Source organism: Saccopteryx leptura, chromosome 5 (assembly GCF_036850995.1).
Source record: "Saccopteryx leptura isolate mSacLep1 chromosome 5, mSacLep1_pri_phased_curated, whole genome shotgun sequence".
Taxonomy (NCBI): Eukaryota; Metazoa; Chordata; class Mammalia; order Chiroptera; family Emballonuridae; genus Saccopteryx; species Saccopteryx leptura.
This window is the reverse complement of record NC_089507.1, coordinates 58,580,646-58,595,065: the sequence shown is the minus strand read 5'-3', so window position 1 is coordinate 58,595,065 and position 14,420 is coordinate 58,580,646. Positions and strand designations below refer to the sequence as shown.

The window sequence follows — 14,420 nt, the reverse complement described above, 5'->3', positions numbered from 1 at the left end:
CATGGTGTCACCTACTTGAGAGTGGGATCATCAACATGATCCCACCGTCACTGGCTTGAGCCCAAAGGTCGCTGGCTTGAGCAGCTTGGTCCAGGCACATATGACAAGCAATCAGTGAACAACAACAATCAAGTGCCATAATAACAAGTTGATGCATCTCATCTCTTTCCCCGTCTGTCTATCCCTCTCTCCTTCCTGCCCTCTCTCTACTGCGCTAAAAAAATTACACCCTTGGAACAATGAAATTATTATGTTATATAATTTGACAATTTATCAGTGAAGTAGGGATTCTTGATACTGCACATCTTCAACACAATCGAAGATCTTATGAATTAGAACATGTTGAATTTTGCTTTCTATCAAGAGATCCATGCATAGAAAATTTAGACCTGGAATTCATTTATTTTGCAGAAAGATAACCATAGCTTTAACTGGAATTGACTAGTGATAAAGGATTGAAGGTGAGTTTTTAAAATACAGCATTTCTTTTTTTTTTAAGAGAATATGTGCTGTAGTCCTTCTTTCTTTAATCTTATTCAGAAACTATGATCCATACTCAACTTCAGAACAAATTCCTTATTTTTTATACATACTGAGAGCTTTAGAAGTGTAAAGTTATTCACTATGGTACTTTCCATTATAATGACAATCTCAACCGTCAGGCATCACTACTCAGTAAGAAAACACAGAGAAGGCAATCTCAGAAGGAAGGGGAGTTGGAGATCAATGTCTGGTTTTTGTTTTGTTTTTTTGTTTTTTTTTAATTTATTTATTTTAGAGAGGAGAGGGGGAGACAGAGAAAGAGAGAAGTGGGGGAGGAGCTGGAAGCATCAACTTCCATATGTGCCTTGACCAGGCAAGCCCAGGGTTTCGAACCGGCGACCTCAGCATTTCCAGGTCGACGCTTTATCCACTGCGCCACCACAGGTCAGGCTGTCTGGTTTTTATGTACCTTGACCGTGGGCCTTCAGCAGACCAAGTAACCCCTTGCTTGAGTCAGCGATGTTGGGCTCAAGCTGGTGAGCTTTTTGCTCAAACCAGATGAGCCCTCGCTCAAGCTGGCGATCTCAGCATCTCAAACCTGAGTCTTCCACATCCCAGTCCAATGCTCTATCCACTGCGCCACTGCCTGGTCAGGCAATACAGCATTTCTTGATTTATTTTGGCTAAGTATCTCCAGAGACTGCTGTGATGGATTCACAGTCTTCTTCCATTCTGATCAGCATACTTGTATGAAACTAGTCTCTCTACTAGAAGGATTATTAAAACAAGACACAGTACTTTAGTTTCATTATCACTTGTGAGTAGCATTGCTGTCAATCCAACCTAGATTCAATAAATCAAGAAGCCAATTTGGCCTGACCAGGCGGTGGCGCAGTGGATAGAGCGTCGAACTGGGATGCTGAGGACCCAGGTTCGAGACCCCGAGCTCTCCAGCTTGAGCAAGGGCTCATCTGGTTTGAGCAAAAGTTCACCAGCTTGAACCCAAGGTCACTGGCTTGAGCAAGGGGTTACTCGGTCTGCTGAAGGCCACATATGAGAAAGCAATCAATGAGCAACTAAGGTGCTGCAATGCGCAATGAAAAACTAATGATTGGCCCTGGCCGGTTGGCTCAGTGGTAGAGCGTCGGCCTGGCGTGTGGGGGACCCGGGTTCGATTCCCAGCCAGGGCACATAGGAGAGGTGCCCATTTGCTTCTCCACACCCCCCCTCCTTCCTCTCTGTTTCTCTCTTCCCCTCCCGCAGCCAAGGCTCCATTGGAGCAAAGATGGCCCGGGTGCTGGGGATGGCTCCTTGGCCGCTGCCCCAGGCACTAGAGTGGCTCTGGTTGTGACAGAGCGATGCCCCGGAGGGGCAGAGCATCGCCCCCTGGTGGGCAGAGCTTCGCCCCTGGTGGGCGTGCCGGGTGGATCCCGGTCGGGCGCATGCGGGAGTCTGTCTGACTGTCTCTCCCCATTTCCAGCTTCAGATTAAAAAAAAAAAGAAAAGAAAAACTAATGATTGATGCTTCTCATCTCGCTGTTCCTGTCTGTCTGCCCCTGTCTATCCCTCTCTCTGACTCTCTCTCTGTCTCTGTAAAAAAAAAAAAAAAAAAAAAAAGGAGCCAATTTGTGCCCTGGCCAGGTAGCTCAGTTGGTTGGAGTGTCATCTGGATACACCAGTGTTGCAGGTTCAATCCCTGGTCAGGAAAAACAAATCAATATTTCTCTCTCTTTCTCTCATCAATAATTTTTTTTAATAGAAGCAAATTTGTCACATTAAAAATAGAGTGTTTGCCTGACCAGGCAGTGGCATGGTGGATAGAGCGTTGGATGAGGATGTAGAGGACCCAGGTTCGAAACCCCAAGGTTGCTAGCTTGAGCGCGGGCTCATCTGGTTTGGGCAAGGCTCACCAGCTTGGACCCAGGATTGCTGGCTCGAGCAAGGGGTTACTCGGTCTGCTGAAGGCCCGCGGTCAAGGCACATATGAGAAAGCAATCAATGAACAACTAAGGCATTGCAACGAGAAGCTGATGATTGATGCTTCTCATCTCTCTGCGTTCCTGTCTGTCTGTCCCTATCTATCCCTCTCTGACTCTCTCTCTAAAAAACAACAACAAAAAACCAGAGTGTTTGAAATACTAATGCATAATATTCATTCTGTATAAGAACATTTAGTGCTATAACTATACTTATTAACTAACCTATCGTTCTTCAACTGTAATTCTTTTGATCACCTATTATTTCAATGAATATAAAATATGTACTGTATTTCCCCATATATAAGACACACTCTTTTGAAAAATTTGGGGTCTAAAACTTGGGTGCATCTTATTTCCCTCTTTTTGTGCTTGATGAGGAGTTGTATGAATTTTATGATGAATAAAAAACTTCAGTTCAATAACTTTATGTAATACTTTTTTTTTTTTTCATTTCGGGCCCCAAAATTAAGGTGTGCCTTATACATGGGGAAATATGGTAGTTCTTCTCCTTTTGTTCCATTATGTTTATCAAAATTTAGTTTTTACGGGTTCGATTCCCGGCCAGGGCACACAGGAGAAGCGCCCATTTGCTTCTCCACCCCTCCGCCGCGCTTTCCTCTCTGTCTCTCTCTTCCCCTCCCGCAGCCGAGGCTCCATTGGAGCAAAGATGGCCCGGGCGCTGGGGATGGCTCTGTGGCCTCTGCCTCAGGCGCTAGAGTGGCTCTGGTCGCAACATGGCGACCCCCAGGATGGGCAGAGCATCGCCCCCTGGTGGGCAGAGCGTCACCCCATGGTGGGCGTGCCGGGTGGATCCCGGTCGGGCGCATGCGGGAGTCTGTCTGACTGTCTCTCCCCGTTTCCAGCTTCAGAAAAATGAAAAAAATTAAAAAATTAAAAAAAAAAAAATTTAGTTTTTAATTGCTTTTAATTTTTACTTACTGATTTAAAGAGAGAAACATCAATTTGTTGTTCCACCCATCCATTCATTCCCTGGTTGACTTTTATATTTGCCCTGACCAGGGATTAAACCTGCAACCATGGCATATCAGACAGATGCTCTAACCAGCTGAGCTACCCAGCCAGAACCAAATGTATGTCTACTAAAATAATTTGGTTTTATTTTTCTGATAATTAATTTTACTGTATTTTGTAAGATGCTAGCCCATGACAGCTTAGAAACAAACTGGTCCTAAGCCGGACAGTCTGGGCCACTGCAGCCTTATAAACTCATTTGATAAAAATGATTACTGTCTAGAAAGGAACCATTTTACTCCTGTCATCTCATTACCCACAGTCCCAAAACTTCCCCTAAAAATGGGAAAGTATTATTGGGGGGAAAAGATGTTTTTGTCAAGACCAGTCAGAGGCCAGTGTTCAGGGATCCAACCAGCTCAGAATTTCCACTCTACTCATTCTCAAATATCTTGAGTAAATGAGAAAAAGCAACTTGCCTTTTTATAGGAGGAACGTAGGGATAGTGTTGATAAATATCAACCCCAAGAGCATTAATGTAGGACAAGAGACCCAGACAAGGAAATACCCCAACAGTCAAGACTGTGGCACATATGTACATTATCAAAGCAAAGGCCACGGGAGATGACCTAATGGGGATCTAATATCATGTTTGTGAAGCCTTGGTCTCTGTTCATGGATTAAATACACACAGTCTTGCTACGTGAGCATTTTAGGGCACAACACCAATTTGAGCTTTAAACATATATTCCAATGGGAGGGGGGGCAACTTTCTAGTAACTAGAGAAAAAGAGTAAAGCTTTAAGTTTAAAAATCGTGACTGCTTTTGCCTGAAGTTTTTTTGGCTAAAAGTGTGGTTCCCTTTTTAAGAGGGATTTGCTTTACCACAGTGAGATAGATTGAGGAAACATTTTTAGTTGGAGTCCACTAGAAGATACTTGTTCTCAGTTTCATACAATCTTGTAGAGGCAAGATAATCCTGGCTGTCTTCTGAGCAGGCTAGAAATACAGTCACCCAACCCCTCCTTCTTTGGACAAGTCATTCAACATACTATAGTTGTGGCACACTGTCATATTCAGAGGCCTAATGTGTCAAACCACCGTGCAGAGTTTCATGTTATTTGAGGCTCCTCGCCCTAAGGACCTGTGGCTAGACTTAGCCTCTTACAGTCAGATACCAAGACTGATTAAGAAGGAAGTCATTGGGAGGAACCCATCTTAGAATATGGCAGCTACTTAAATTGGTGAGTTCAATAAAGCAGAATTGGTGAGAATAACATCAAAATACAAATTTCAACTCATGCAACATCAATTTGTGGTGCTTAATGCATGTTTTACCAAGTTTCTTATAATCTCTGAAGGCAAGAAGTTTTTGTTGTAAGAAAAAAGCAAATGTTACCTTTTTTCTTTAGAGATTAAGCTTCAGATTGCCCTAAAACACTGTTTCTCTGGCTATTGCCATTTCTCCCCTCTACTAGTGTTTGGTGGTTGGGAAATCCAGAGTCAGTGATAAGTTTAAGGCATGAATCTACCTTATTAATTTTTAAAATAATTACTTAATTAATATTAACTAATTCTTTATTGCCTTATTAATTTACCCAAGCTCTACCTTTCCAATATTAGGACAGAGTAGATACTTTGGTTCATGCTGGTTCGAGGTTTATTACCAAGGCATAAAAATAGAGCTATAAGATTATTACTTGGGAGACTTTGGGCAATTAGGTTCTATGCATTACATATAAAAGTTGATAACTACCCAGGACTGATTAGTTGAGATGCATTTATGTGACATTGGGCCAATACTTGAATGCTTTCTTGGTTAAGACACTGAGAGAGCCTGGCCTGTGGTGTCACAGTGGACAGAACATCAACCCGAAACGCTGAGGTCGTTGGTTTGAAATCCTGAGCTTGCCTGGTCAAGGCACATACGACAAGCAATCAATGAACAACTAAAATGAAGCAACTATGAGTTAATACTTCTCGTTCCTCCCCCTTCTCTCTCCTTTCTCTGTAAAATCAATAAATTAAAATCTTTAAACAATAAAAAACAAATCTTCTTATGGTTTAATGCATTGGTTTGTTTTCCTGTTACTTGAAGCTGACTGATACACTCATTGCCAAGTTCACATAACTTAGAGCGTACATATATAAATTCCCATGTAATAGATCTTACTATTAATTAGCAAGTTGGCATTCTGCCTTCTATATCAATTTCTCATTACTCTTATTAGAATGAGCCTATATTTGTGAAATCATTATCTACTGAGTACAATGAAAAAATAGTCTTAAGGTCTGAAAAGCTAAAAACTAACCCTGGAAAAGTGTTACACTGGGTGGTTGCAAGTCTCAAGGAGACACTTAGAGTTTAGGAGAATGAAAACTCATTAGAAAAGGGGATTCAAAAGGACGTGCCCCAAGGAGGGCTCACACTGGCTTCTTTGTCTTCAAGGATGTTATCTGCTTTACAAAGACGGGTATTTTAGGGGAGGTCTCAGGGGAGGCTCTCCATGCATCAGCTTTTCCAGGGTTATTCTTTCAGGGTCACGGTCTCCCCTGATTGGTCAGCACCAGACAGGGGATCATTAGTCATTGCAACTGGTCCTGATGTTCCCCACCTGGTTTTACTGCTTTTCTGACCCTGGAGCTGAAATAAACTGAGGCCTAGATATTGTCTCTAGGGGGATAAAGGTCAGGGAGGTCTAAACTGCATGACCAGCAATATCAAAGTTCAGGAGGTCTAAACCACATGACCAGCAATATGCTAGGGGAAGAAAGGTCCATCATGGGGCAAGGTCTGGTGCCATTTGCTCTTTGCTAAGCACCCAGGGCTTTCCGACCTGGTTACTTTCTATATCTGGATGTAACTTGCTCAACCAGTTTATTCAGCTATCTACCTCAGTTTCCTCACTCCACTTGCCAAGGAATAGTCCTGGCTTCTTACTATCCTGCCCTGTATATATCTCTGATCATTATTCTTGATTTTTTTTTTAATTTTTACATTGATTTGAGAGAGAGGAAGGTGGGAAAGAGAGAAAGAAGCATGAAATCATTGTTCCACTTAATTGTTTCATTTAGTTGTGTACTCACTGGTTGCACATACTCGTTGGTATGTGCTCTGACTGGGGATTGAACCCATGACCTCAGGATTAAGTGAGTCAGTAGGTATAGCATGTAGAACAAATCTGTGCAAAAATTAGTGTAGTATTAAGTATTCTTGATGCTTTTCATATACATCATCAATCAACTGAGCACTATTTTTGTCTTTATTTCACAGATGAAAAGAGTGAAGCTTAGAAAGGTTAGTTAGTGTAAGGTCACATAGCTAGTAAGCAGTAGAGGTGAGAATTAAACCCAGGATTTTCTGTCTACCTCCAAAGTCGATGTTCTTAATCATTATATTCTGTCTTCCATAGTAACTATTGTATTTTAGTTTTTTAGGTGGGGTTTTTTTGTTTTGTTTTGTTTTGTATTTTTCTGAAGTGAAAAGTGGGAAGGCAGATAGACTCCTGCATGATTCCGACCAGGATCCACCAGCATGCCCACTAGGGGGCAATGCTCTGCCCATCTGGGCAGGTTGCTCTTTTGCTACCAGAGCCATTCAAGCACCTGAGGTGGAGGCCACAGAGCCATCCTCAGCACCCGGGCCAACTTTGTTCCAGTGGAGACTTGGCTGCAAGAAGAGAAGAGAGTGACAGAGAGAAAGGAGAGGGGGAAGGGCAGAGAAGCAGATGGGTGCTTTTCCTGTATGCCCTGGCTGGGAATCAAACCCAGGACTTCCACACACCAGGCCGATGCTCTACTGCTGAGCCAACTGGCCAGGACCAGGTGGGTTTTTTTAAACACATTGTTCACAAGCATATCTGGTTGAATTAATTAGTAAACTCCCAGAAAGCATTGGTAGCAATCACAGGAATCAATAAGTCAATTTGTTCCTCATTGTATATTGACTTCCTGCCTTAGACTTGGTTACTTCCCAGCTAGATTTCAGCTGGACTTTCAGCCCCTGCATGTCTATCCTCCAAGAAGCTATGGGATTATCTAGCTAAATATGCTCATTCTCAACCTTTTGCCCTTAGCAATAGAAAAAGTGCTCTCTTTCTTCTTTTTTTTTAAATGAAAGGAGGGGAGATAGTGAGACAGACTGCTGCATGCACCCCAACCAGGATTCACCCAGCAATGCCCATCTGGGGCAATACTCTAATCAACCAATCTATTTTTAGCATCCGAGGCTGATGTGCTGGGACCACCCAAGCTATCCTCAGTGCCCAGAGCCAACGCTTGAACCAATCAAGCCACTGGCTGCAGGAAGGGAAGAAGGAGAGAAAAGGGAGGGTGTGAGAAGCAGACAGTCGCTTCTCATGTGTGCCCTGACTGGGAATCAAACTCAAGACTTCCATATGCCATGCTGACATTCTAACCACTTAGCCAACTGACCAGGGCTGGAAAAGTGCTTTCAGCAAGTGGTTTAGGGGGAGAGCAAAGTTTAAAGCCCTCTCCTATAAGCTTAGATTTTTTTCAACGGCTCACATTTTATTCTTGTTATTTTTTTAAAAATGAATGTTTTAGTTTAGAATAATTTTAGGTTTATTGGAAAGTTACAAGGATAGTACAGAGTTCCCTATTCTCTTTACCCAGCTCCCCTTATGTTAACTCGTATATGCCAATGGTACATTTGCCAAAACTAAAATATCAGCATTTGCATGTCACCATGAATTAACCTCCAAAATTTATCTGAATTTCACCAATTGTACCACTAATACCTTTTTCTGTTCCAGGTTTGCATCTAGGTATCACATTGCATTTAGTTGCCATAGCTCATAGTCTTGTATGGTCCATGACAAGTTTCTCAGTCTTTCTTTGTTTTTCATGACCTTGATTAACTTTTCAGGATTTTATAGAATGTCCCTCAATTTGCTTTTGTCTAGGGCAGGGGTCCCCAAACTTTTTACACAGGGGGCCAGTTCACTGTCCCTCAGACCGTTGGAGGGCCAGACTATAAAAAATGCTATGAACAAATTCCTGTGCACACTGCACATATCTTATTTTAAAGTAAAAAAACAAAACGGGAACAAATACAATATTTAAAATAAAGAACAAGTAAATTTAAATCAACAAACTGACCAGTGTTTCAATGGGCCTGCTTTTGGCTAATGAGATGTTCAATGTGCTCCTCTCACTGACCACCAATGAAAGAAGTGCCCCTTCCGGAAGTGAGGATGGGCCGGATAAATGGCCTCAGGGGGCCGCATACAGCCAGCGGGCCGTAGTTTGGGAACCCCTGGTCTAGGGTTTCTCTCATTGTTAGGTTGGGATTATGGATTGTAAGGAAGAATAGCACAGAATGAAGTGCTCTTCTCATCACATCATATCGGGGGTTCATAATAGCAACAAGTCATGACTTATAAATGGTGATGTTAACCTGGATCACTTGATTATGACCGTGTCTGCCAGTTTTCTTTGCTGTAAAATTATTATTTTCCCCTTTCTTTACTCTGTTCTTTAGACATCCAGACCACACTCAAGGGAAGGGAAGATCAACTCTACTTCCTGGACGGAGGAATATGGACATATACTGTTGGAAATTCTTTTTTTTTTTTTTTTTTTTTGTATCTTTCTTTAGCTGGAAACGGGGAGGCAGTCAGACAGACTCCGGCATGCGCCCAACCGGGATCCACCCGGCATGCCCACCAGGGGGCAATGCTCTGCCCATCCGGTGCCTCGCTCTGTTGCGACCAGAGCCACTCTAGCACCTGAGCAAAGGCCATGGAACTATCCCCAGTGCCTGGGCCATCTTTGCTCCAATGGAGCCTCAGCTGCGGGAGCGGAACAGAGAGACAGAGAGGAAGGAGAGGGGGAAGCGTGGAGAAGCAGATGGGCACTTCTCCTGTGTGCCCTGGCCGGGAATCGAACCTGGGACTTCCACACACCAGGCTGACGCTCTTCCACTGAGCCAACCGGCCAGGGCCCTGTTGGAAATTCTTTGTGAGGGAGATATGTCTCTTCTCCTTTATTTAGTAAATAAGTCATTTATTTATATCAATTTGGATTGCCTTTATGTTAACATAAATCAGTCTTTTTTATTTTATGTTATTTAATTATTTTTTGTGACAGAGACAGAGAGATGAACAGATAGGGACAGACAGACTGGAAGGGAGAGAGATGAGAAGCATCAATTCTTCATTGCAGCACTTCAGTTGTTCATTGATTACTTTCTCATATGTGCCTTGACTGGGGGGGCTACAGTAGACCAAGTGACCCCTTGCTCAAGCCAGCAACCATGGAGTCATGTCTATGATCCCTTGCTCAAGCCAGCAACCCTGCACTGAAGCCGGTGAACTCAGGATTTCAAACCTGGGTCCTCTACATCCTAGTCCAACACTCTACCCACTACACCACTGCCTGGTCAGGCAACAATGCCTTTTTAAAAATTGAACTATACTGGGGCCCTGGCTGGTTGGCTCAGCGGTGGAGCGTCGGCCTGGCATGCGGGGAGCCCGGGTTCGATTCCCAGCCAGGGCATGTGGGAGAGGCGCTCATTTGCTTCTCCACCCCCCCCTCCTTCCTCTCTGTCTCTCTCCTCCCGCAGCCAGGGCTCCATTGGAGTGGGGATGGCCCAGGCGCTGGGGATGGCTCCTTGGCCTCTGCCCCAGGCACTGGAGTGACTCTGGTCGCGACGGAGCGACATCCCGGAGGGGCAGAGCATCGCCCCCTGGTGGGCAGAGCGTCGCCCCTGGTGGGTGTGCCGGGTGGATCCCGGTCGGGCGCATGCGGAAGTCTGTCTGACTGTCTCTCCCCATTTCCAGCTTCAGAAAAATACAAAAAAAAAAAATTAGTTATACTGGGGTGACACTAATTAAAGACTATGCCTTTTACCCCCACATCCACAAGCAGAATTGACCTTACAAAAACATGTGTATCCTGAAGAGTCTCATATTCCTAGCATGCAGCTTGAGAAGCAGAGACAAAACCCAAAGTTGCACTAGGTCACTTCCTTGGTTCCTTGAATCACTGGCTTTTATACATGTGAATTAAAGAATAAAAGAAAACACACACAAGTGAGTGATTGTGGGGAAAACAGCTGTTTTAGGCTTGCTCACTGGTTTACCGGCTGCAAGCACTCTGCCTGATTGGCGTGTGGGCGTGTGGCAGCGCTGTGTGTGTGTGTGTGTGTATGTGTGTGTGTGTGGCAGTGCTGTGTGTGTGTGTGTGTGTGTGTGTGGACGTGTGGCAGCACTGTGTGTGTGTGTGTGTGTGGCAGCGCTGTGTGTGTGTGTGTGTGTGTGTGTGGCAGTGCTGTGTGTGTGTGTGGACGTGTGGCAGCACTGTGTGTGTGTGTGTGTGTGGCAGCGCTGTGTGTGTGTGTGTGTGTGTGGCAGCGCTGTGTGTGTGTGTGTGTGTGGGCGTGTGGCAGCACTGTGTGTGTGTGTGTGGCAGCGCTGTGTGTGTGTGTGTGTGTGTGTGTGTGTGTGTGTGTGTGTGGTCTATGTAAGGCTGTGGGTGCTTTCCCTCAGCTGCAATTCTCCCAGATCGCTCTCCTGCCACTGTGAGGTGCGGTTTTCCCTTCTCCCTTGCCTTGCACTGAGAAAAGCAGATATTTCTTTGTTTATTAGCTCTTTTCCTTTTGTTGTTTATTCACTCACCTGTCTTTGTGAGCCTCCAATAAACAGGTATAGCCTGACACTTTCCCACTCCGCAGTTCCTCTACTGTCTGCCCAAACTCAGTGAGAATCTGTTTGGCCTCAATCACCAGCGTTACATCTGGTGTAGTGGGCAGGATTCGAGGTAGATCAGTAAGGAGCCGCCAACACCTTTGAAGGGTGGGATAGAGGAGTGGTTGTTGTTCTCCACTGTATGGTTCCCTACGGCTGTCCTTTTGGGGGCCATGAGCTAGGTGTTTTTTTACAGCCCTGCAAGAGGAAACTGAGAGCTGTGTGTGAGAGGCTGCTCAAGGTCAAGAACTCCAGGGTAAGCTGCAGATTGAGCGGCAACAATGGCATGAGCTAGAACGGTCACTGGAGAAAGAGCTGCAGATCCGAGAAGTGCAGGGCAGGCTGCAGGCTGAGAACTAGTGATGACATGAACTGGAGCAAGCACTGGAGAGGGAGGCTGACCAGGTTTAAGAGCTGCAGTGTGAGATATAGGCTGAGCACCAAGAGTGCCTGGAACTAGAACAGTCTCTGGAAAAGGAATTACAGGTTTGCAAGTTGCAATTTGCCCTGGAAGCTGAATGTTGGCAGTGATAGCTGTTGGAGAAACAACTGCAGGTTCAAGAACTCAAGTCTCAGCTTCAGGCTGAGAGACAGCAGCCACAGGAGCCAAAGCAGGCAGGGAAGATGGAGCTGCATTCCTACCAGTAGAGTGGCTCTGAGTCGGTGGAAGCAGATGTTTCTAACTCCTCCTCTTCTAAGGAGGATGTTCGAGCTGCAACTGCCATCTGCAGACTCAGAGCCTGGCTGGTGGTCACCAAGAAGGTAAAAATCTAGCATCCAAGAGTCCCTCAGGGACAGACACAACCCCCTTCCCAGGTAGTGGAGCACTCTGTGGTCTGTCCCTACACCCAGGCAGAGCTTGATGGAGTTAGGGGAGCAATTCAGGCAGAAACCCACTGAGCCCCCTGGCAGCCTGGTTGCTGCAGTTATGGAACATAGGGGTGGATGGCATCATGCTCTCCAGAACAGAGATGGAGAAATTGGCCACCATTACCACATACTCCTCCTTGAGGCAGCATCTTCAGAACTGCCATGACAACCCAGGAAACAATACCCTACTAGAATGGGTGATGGCTGGTATTCATTCAGTCTGTCAGAATACTGGAGACTTTCCAGGGGCAGTGAGTCAGTGGCAGTGCTATAGTGAACTGTCCCAGGTCCTTCGGGAACTAGCTATGAAGAATGCTGCTCTCAACCCAGGATCCCATGGGTCAGATGAGGAAGTGTTTACAGCCGGGATGAGGGATCTTATCCTCTGCAGTGCCCATAGCCCTTTTTGAGCTGCTAGTGGCTGTCATAGGCCCTTATGTGGGGCAGCCCATCAACACAGTTACACAAATGGTAGCATATCTGGGGGAGCTGGAGGCAGCACAAAACCACAAAGCTGTGAGGACTGCTGTTTATGCTGCCCCCTCCTGCCAACTAACAAGAAAAATGGGTCTGTAAACATTACTCAAACACAGAGGTGGGTAGATTTGATGTGGGGGCAGATAGGGAGAAATTAGATGACAAGCCTAATAAAGTTCTTTTGGAGCTTTGGCAACAGCTTAAACCAGGACAGAGGTTCCAGCTGCTGAGATAAAATGCCCCAGCAGCTACCAATAAAACAGTTGGTGAACAGGCAGCACAGTTACAAGGTTATATGATGGAGACAGCTGAGGGAGAGGAGGACCCCAAGACGCGTTGTTACAGTTTGAATAGGGGGAAAGCTGGATGGCCCATTTAACAGGGACAGGAGGGGATCAGAAGCCCACCTGGAACTGGCTATCCACTGGTCTCCTTCTAATGTACAACGGGTGTTGGCCTTGGTGGATACAGCTGCAGAATGTACCCTTCTTTATGGGAACCCAGAGTGGTTTGCTAGGATCCCAGTGGCCATTGATGGTTATGGGGGTCAAACTGTTCAAGTGAAGCCAATAACACTATTCCACTGGGGATTGGAAGACTACCTCCTAAGCTGTATAAGGTATATGTATCTCCTATTCCTGAATATAGTTTGGGGGTAGATGTCTTACAAGGACTGGGGTTGGAAACAACAGCCAGGGAATTCCGCCTGTAAGTCCAGGTTGTAAAGGCAGTGTTGCAGGGACACATAGCACATTATCCCTTGCAATTATCCATTCCCCAGTGTGTGACTAGCACGAAGCAGTACTGCCTGCTAGGCAGCTATGAAGACATCACAGGGACAGTCCTCGAACTAGAAAAGGTGGGGATCATACGGCCAGCACACAGCCCTTACAACTCCCAAGTGTAGCCCGTGCACAAACCAGACAGAACCTGACAAATAACAGTAGATTACAGAGAACTTAAAGTTGTTTCCCCTTTGCACGCTGCTGTACTCTCAATAGTTAACCGGATAGGTAGGTTAAGCCATGAATTGGGAACATACCACTTTGTGACAGATTTAGCTAATGCCTTTTTCTTTATTGAAATAGCTGTAGAGTCAAGACCAACTTTCCTTCACTTGGGAACAGTGGCAATGAACCTTTACAATATTACCACAGGGCTATTTGCATAACCCACCCTGTGTCATGGGCTGGTGGCTACTGGCCTGGCTAAATAGAAACAGCCAGAGGCAGTTGGTAGGTTAGGTATCATTATATCGATGACATTCTGCTAACTAGTGACTCTCTTCCAGAATTGGAGCAAGCATTTTGGAGCATTGGAGCAAATAACCTGCTATTCCATATGAAAGCTTGTGGCTGGCAGTTAACAAGGGCAAATTACAAGGACCTGGGTTATCTGTTAAGTTCCTAGGGGTTGTCTGGTCAGGTAAGACAAAGGTTATCCCTGACACAGTTATAAATAAGATCTAAGTATACCCCGTGCCCACTATGTAAAGCAGTTACAGGAATTCCTAGGTCTGTTGGGGTATTGGCAAGCATTTATACCCCTTTTGGCTCGGTTACTGTGCCCCTTATACAACCTTATTCAGAAGGGGTTTCACTGGGATTGGACTGAGCAGGCACAAGGTGCATTTGCAGCAGCTAAGAGAGCTGTCAAAACAGGCCTTGGTGTTTGATTCTGCCAGGCCCTATGAACTTGATGTCCATGTAACCTCTGAGGGGTTTGGATGGGGCTTGTGGCAATGGACAGAATGCCTATGGCAACCTATTGGGTTTTGGTCCCAATTGTGGAAAGGCGCTGAAGTCCGTTACTCATTAGTGGAGAAACAGTTGGTAGCTGTGTGTGCTGGTCTCCGAGCCACTGAGAGTATTATGACCACAGCTCCGGTTATGGTCAAGACCATATACCCTACTGCAGGATGGGTGAGAGG

General features: G+C 45.3%; 1 pseudogene; it reads left to right on the top strand.

The window, feature by feature from the left end:
- LOC136406373 (DNA/RNA-binding protein KIN17-like) overlaps positions 1 to 14,420 on the top strand; it is a 37,264-nt pseudogene that overhangs the window by 1,021 nt on the left and 21,823 nt on the right.